This window comes from Lutra lutra, chromosome 2 (genome assembly GCF_902655055.1).
Source record: "Lutra lutra chromosome 2, mLutLut1.2, whole genome shotgun sequence".
Lineage (NCBI taxonomy): Eukaryota > Metazoa > Chordata > Mammalia > Carnivora > Mustelidae > Lutra > Lutra lutra.
This window is the reverse complement of record NC_062279.1, coordinates 83,849,488-83,856,782: the sequence shown is the minus strand read 5'-3', so window position 1 is coordinate 83,856,782 and position 7,295 is coordinate 83,849,488. Positions and strand designations below refer to the sequence as shown.

The following is a 7,295-nucleotide window of genomic DNA, read 5'->3' as shown; positions in this document are numbered from 1 at the left end:
TCATCTCCCTGCTCACAATCCTCTTAAAATTTTCCTTTGCTGTTATGAAGAACAAAAGCCATGATATAGCATACAAGGCTATTAGTCTGCCCTCCATGACCACTCTGGTGTTATTCCACACTTATCTCCCCTCCTGCTCTCTGTGCTCAGCCTTGATGATCTTCTGGGTCTCAGTGCCATTCCTTTGGCCTTGGACATTCTTCATCAGTTTTAAAATTCAGTTGTCTTTCAGGTTCTGGCTCAGATGAAACTTCCTAATAGGCCACAATGTTACATCTTTTCTTATCCTTTCATAATTTTTCTTCATAGTTTAAATGAAGATTACATTTATGCATTTACTTCTGTGACTTCTAGCACGTCTCTCTTCTAGTAGATGGTAACCTCCATAACTGAAGGGTCTGTGGCTAGTCAAGCTCTTCGTTTCATCCCTAAAACTTAGTACTTTCCTTGTACTTATTTGGAGCCCCAGGGATATATATTTCATGAGTGTATGAATATACAATTGAATGAACAAATAGAATTTGTAATTCCAAATTTTTTTTTTTTTTTTTTTAGTGGACGAAAGACAACTTTATTACTTTTATGTACAGAAAATCAAGCAGAGTCCGCTCAGCCCCGTTTCGTGGCCAGTTCTTTAGCCTTTGCCTTTTCCAGCTTGGCGATGCGAGCCACCGACTTCGGACCCAGGACGTTGCCTCCCCAGTGGCGGCGGATCTCGTCTTATCTGTCATTGTAGTTGGTCCTGATGGCTTCCACCAGCTTCACCAGAGCCCCTTTGTCTTCCGAGTTGACCTGCGTGAAGGCGACCGTTGTTCAGGTCTTCCTGTGGACCAGACGCCCCAGCCTGGCCTTCCCCTTGATGATGCAGTAGGAACCCCCATCTTGGGACACAGGGAGGGCAGGAACACCACCAGCTCAATGGGGTCCACGTCGTGCGTGATCACGACCAGCTGGGCCTTCTTGTTCTCCACCAGCGTGGTGACTGTGTTCACCCCGGCTGGCAGCACCAGGTGCCTCCTGGTGGGGACATCCCCTTTGCCGGCAGCTTTCTTCTGGTTAGATTATGTGGTTAGATCTACTTAATAGAAAATGAAATGCAAGAATAACAGAGTGCTGTAGTATTGTCTAAACCTAGGAATCAATGGTAAGAAATAGTAATTAGAGAAACTTTAATTCCAGATCTCCCCAGTGTAAGTGGGAATTCCAGAATGAAACATTTTCTTACTGAAGTCCCATTTAAACATTCAAACTCATTTTTTTCGTATTATAACTGCCTCTGTTTTCCAAATATTGTTTGCTTTTGTTTTGTTTCTAGTTTACTTGAATGTAGAATTTGTAGTATTAAAGAAATGTTAGTATCATTGATTATGATGTCTGATAGTTACATTTTCAAGAAATAGCTTAGGACTCGAAAAGTATGCACTTTACAGTACATTTCATTTATACAAAATAATCTACCATATTTCCTATATTCATTCTATTCCCAAATACCACCTTTTTGGTAATGTTATGAGAACCATTATTTTCCAAGTCAAAACTAATATACCTCATGCTTCACGTGTTTGACAAACTCATTCGAACGTTTTTCCTTTTGAATTTTTACTTAAAAATATGCTTTGTATTTTAAAAAGAAACCAAAGGCTCATCAAACTTTCACCAAACAGAATTTCTACAATTGTTGCTGCAGAGGAATAATTAGCGTGTTTTACTTATTGCTGTTCTTAAAGCCTTCATTCTCCTTCTGGTTACATTCGCCAGATTTAGGATCCTGCTGTTTGGGTCTATATGCGAGATGCTGCTCTTACACAAAAGATTTTTGGGTGCTGGGTTACTGAATTGCCTGAAAGTCAACAGGCCTGGGAACTTAAATCTCAGAAGACTTATGATGTCCCTTTGGCTACCAACTTGGAAGTGCCAAAGAGTACCACCACTTTCTTGAGCTGAAAGCACTTTTCCATTAGGAATAGGAAGTACTGAATTGATAGTAGAGGTGAATGGTTTCCAATCCCATCCTGTGACCTGCAGGGCACAAGCGCCACATTTTAGTGACTTAATGAAGATGAAATGAGTGTCTTTTTAATACATGATTTTAATACTTTTCTCATACTGAGTGATTTGGTAATACCTATGAGAATTTAACAAGCAAATACTTTATTTTCATTTTTAAGAATGTATCTACGATCAAAGATATTCATTACAACCTTGTCAACAGAAGGAAATAAAATAGACTAACCTAAGCGAGAAGGAAAAAAGAAAAGGCAACTGGTTTAGTTCTTTTACCTCTACTCAGAATGGGAGGGGGACTCTGGGGGCTGTGTCTCCTCTTAGAGCTCAACGTTCTCTCAGGTCAAGTGTTCCAAGGTTTCTACTGGGGAAGAGGTTATTAGCAAGCCCTTTTGGTTCTCACATTAAGCTAAGTCCTCTTGTTCTTCATTAGTTTAAAACTGGTTCTTGTGTTCTCCATCTGGTAATTTTTGTCCCAACTCAATTGTTTCAGAAGTCTGGTGATTAAGTGTCATGCTCTTTATTAGATCGTGTCAAAACTCAAAAGCATTGATAATCGGTGATCCTCAAGATATAAAATTAAGTGAAAAAATAAGGTGTAGAGCAGTAGGTATCATTTGTACTGAACAGGAAGATTTGCATATATTCTTTTATATTCATTTGATATCTCTGAAAGTTTATACTGTTGATCCTCCTGAGGGGAAATTTCAGGCAAAGGAAAAGGAATAGAGAATGCCTTATTTTTCACTGTATACCCTATAATTATTTGTCATTGTAAAACTCTGTGCATGTAGAACTTTTTCAGAAAAATAAGTTAAAATATAAAATTTATAAAAACATAAGTATACGCATTTCAATCTGCTCTTTGGAAGTAATGTGATTAATAAGACTCCTAGATAGTACTTACTGAGAAACCTGCTATGCCAGGCTCTCTGCTAAGCATCATGATGGCTCTCTCATTTCAACTCTGTCAACCCTATTAGGTAGATATAGGTTTTACAGTTGTAGATGAGGAACTTGGGCCCAAAAAGATGATTTACACAAGATGACACAGTATTTATCAGAGCAAACATGTAAACTTAGCTTTTGTAATTCCAAGGTGCATGCTCACTTCATTATATCAAACTGGAGTTCAGTCTTAAAACTCATTTCATTTATTCACCAGGAAAAACTGAATTGAATTAATAAATGGTGGCAAGCCTAAGCACTACTGCCCTGCCATTGGGTGCCTGAGATTTGTATAATGCATGTTGAATTTGTTATGTTAAGGCTTAGAAAATCCTTGGGTAACTTGTAATAGATTTAGTAATGACCATTTTATCTGGTCCATTTTATCTAAAGTCCCCCTGTCCCCCCTTTTTTTTTCTGAATCAGGCAACTAGCTCCCAGAAGAAACACTAGCAAGATGGAGCACAAGATAGGTAAATAGTTTATCATTCTTAAATCAGCTTGTTTGTGGTATCACAAGGACATATATGGCTTTGTTTGGGGGGCTTACCACAGACTTGGCAATGTGAGGCCACCACTAAATCATATGTTGTATTTATTTCACGTTTTAATTTAGAATACACTGTGTTTCTCTTGGTATATTACTGAATTCTAGGCCACGCTATGTTATAAAATTTCATTTGAGATTAGACAATTCAATTCTTTTTTTTTTTTAAAGATTTTATTTATTCATTTGAGAGAAAGAGGGATCACAAGTAGGCAGAGAAGCAGGCAGAGAGAGAGGGGGAAGCAGGCTTTCCGCTGAGCAGAGAGCTGGATGTGGGGCTTGATTCCAGGACTCTGGGATCATGACCTGAGCTGAAGGCAGAGGCTTTAACCCACTGAGCCACCCAGGGACCCCTGGATCTATTTTTCTAATTCTGTCCTATACACTGTTTACCCTTCTGAAGGCGGGGGGCAGCTAAGTTTTATTAAGTTCATCAATTTCCCTCTAAAATGGTCTGGTGGAAGGGCGCCCAGGTGGCTCAGTGGGTTAAAACCTCTGCCTTTGGCTCGGGTCATGATTCCAGGGTCCTGGGTTCCAGCCTTGCATCGGGCTTTCTGCTCTCCGGGGAGCCTGCTTCCTCCCTCTCTCTCTGCCTGCCTCTCTGCCTGCCTCTCTGCCTAATTGTGATTTCTCTCTCTCTCTGTCAAATAAATAAAATCTTTAAAAAAAAAATTAAAAAAATAAAATGGTCTGGTAGAAATATTTAAATATTAGGTGTTTGAAGTCTTTAATTTTTCACTAACTAAATATTATTATATTCATAAATCTCACATGTTTATTTATTATATTATATATTATATTCATACATTACTTATTTTGAGATCATATCTTAGCTACAATTTTCACTGAATTTAATGTATTAGTAATTTAATTTTTAATCAATGTCTGCTATTTTTGTCTTCTTTTTTATTCAGACTTATTCTTTACTATAATCTAAGAGATATAATTTTTGTTAATTATTGGCATATAATTGCATACAGTAAAGTGCCAAATTTTAACTATGATGGTGAATGAATTTTCAGTAAATGATAAACATGGGTATGTGAAATGTATACACCTGTGTGATCATTTCCCAGTTAAAATACAGAAAACAGCAAGTTTTCAGAATGCGTGTTTTCCTCTTACCTCTTCTCAGACAATCTCTCCTTGGAAAGTTAAATATTATTCTGACTACTGTACCCATAGATTAGATTTTTCTGTTTGAAAACTTCAGGTTAAATAAATCATACGGTATATACTGTCATGTGCATGGCTTCTTTTGTTCAACTTTATGTCTGTTAGATTCATTTAAGCTGTTGTGTGATACCTATTTATTCTTTTTCATTGCTGGGTAGTAGTCTGAGTGTGTGTGTGTGTGTTTATTTACATTCTCCAGAATGTTTATTTATATTTCTCCAACTTACTGTGGATGGGTTTTTCCAGTTTTTAGTTATAAACAAAATTGTTATGAATAGATTTCTATATTTTTTGACACAACTACTTATTATTGTTGAACATATATGTAGGAGTATAATTGTTGAGTTGTAGTGTATGTTTGTGTTCAGCTTGGTACATGCTATATGTGGGATGTGTGTGTCCTCCCAAACTTAATACACTGAAATCCTACCCCTCAACATGATAGTATTAAGAGGTGGGGCCTTTGAAAGGCAATCAAGATTAGATGGGTGGTGAGCCATGAATGGTGGGCGAATATAATAATTTATATTCCCATCAGCAGTTTATCAATTTTGTAGATTTTTAAAAAACATTAGCTTTTGATTTTATTTTTTACTTTTCCCTAGCTTTTACATTTTCTGTTTCATTCATTTCTGGTCTGATATTTATTTATTTCCTTTCTGCTACTTTGGGTTAGATTTATTCTTTTCTTGGGTTCTTAGAATGGAACCAGGATTATGGATTTTAGATCTTTCTTCCTTTCTCATGTAAACATTCAAAGCTATCGTTTTCCATCTAATCACTGCTATAGCTTCATCCAATACATTTTTTTTTAAGATTTTATTTATTTATTTGACAGACAGAGACCACAAGTAGGCAGGGAGGCAGGCAGAGAGAGAGAGGAGGAAGCAGGCTCCCAGCTGAGCAGAGAGCCCTATGCGGGGCTCGATCCCCGGACTCTGGGATCATGACCTGAGCCGAAGGCAGAGGCTTTAATCCACTGAGCCACCCAGGTGCCCCTCATCCAATACATTTTTATCTTTTATTTTCAGTTGTTATATTTTACTTTCTCTTTCTTTTTGATTTCTTCTTTAGCCTAGAAGCTATTTAGTATATGTGTTGCCAAAGCGAGCACAGCCTAGAAACTATTTAGAAGGGTTGCTTAATTTCTACATATTTTATGTATTTCCAATTTTCTTTCTGTTGCCAACTTCTAATTTGATTCAGTTGTGGTCAGAGAACCTACGTTGTATGATTTCAGACTTTCAAATGTATTTAAGCTTATTTTATGTCTTCACATATTGTCTATAATAGAGAATGTTCTATGTGCACAAAACAAATGTGTTCTGTTTTCTGTAGGGTAGAATGTTCCATATATATTCTATATATAAGAATTTGGTCAAGTGGGTTGATAATGCTGTTCAAGGGTTCTATATCCTTACTGATTTTCTGTCTAGTTGTTATGCCATTTCTTGACAACAGAATATTAAATTTCTAGTTGTAAAGTTGAATTATACATTTCCCCTTTTAATTTGTCATTTCTCACATCATATATTTTAGGGATCTGTTTTCATATAATCACGCACTTATAATGGCTATTCCTTCCTGACATATTGCCCTTTCTATTATTATGAAATAGATTTCTTTCATCCTATCATATTTCTTGTTTTGAAGTCTTGTTTTATATTAATGTAGTCACTCCATTACTCTTATGGCTAATATTTCACAGTAAAATATTTATCTACCTTTTCTTTTCAACTTATTAGTCTTTGATTCTAAAATGTGCTCTCCTAGTCAACATTCTGTTCTCAGAAAGTAGCATAACAGCCATTGATTGTGAGTTATTCTTCACTCTTGAGATTTCAACAAATGAGTGATCATTTCTTTGGAATTTTTTAGATAAGGTGCTACTGAAAGGGATGGAAGAAGATGAGATAGAAAACATAAATAAGTTCCCAAAACTTTGGGGAGTTGTATTTCATAAAGTTTGGAGAAAACTAAGTATATTAAAAGCAAAAAGTCAAAATACTTAGTATAAAGTTAGTTAAATATTAGCAATTCAAATGAGTAATTAAAGGAGAACAGACCTATAAATTATACTCATTCATGATGCAGAATTTTTTCTATGTTTTATTTAAAGCTATATCCCCTTTACCCAGAACTGTGTTTGGTCCAGGGAAGACTCTCAATAAATGCATTTTGGATGAATGAAGGCAGTCCATAAAGAAACCTTTTATAAGAAGAAACTATAGGAATATAACCAAGAATAAATATTAGCGAACTGTTAGAGGGATACTCAAACATTACTAGTAAGGTGATTCTTATAAAAGTGTGAAAGCTACACAAAGATTTCCAATCTCCAAAGGAAATAAAATCCACAGTTTTGGGGACCAGCAGGTATTGACTACAAAGATTAAACAGATATACTAGAATTATAGTTAAGATACATGTGTTCTAATCCTTGTTCTTTTTTTGTTCTCCTTTCTTTTCACTTGGACAGATCAACTCAATTGTTGAAATATGGGACGTGAACAACCATGTTTATAGTTTCCTCTGTTTTTAATATTGAAATATTTCTTAAATGGCATATTACTTTTACCTTTTCTGCTGAAAGGAATTTTTTTCAATGGAAAAAAGATAG

At 35.9% G+C, this 7,295-nt stretch overlaps 1 pseudogene; it reads right to left on the bottom strand.

Moving 5' to 3' along the window:
• Positions 1–560: 560 nt before the first annotated feature.
• Positions 561–1,058, bottom strand: LOC125094093 (60S ribosomal protein L7a-like; annotated as a pseudogene).
• Positions 1,059–7,295: the final 6,237 nt, after the last annotated feature.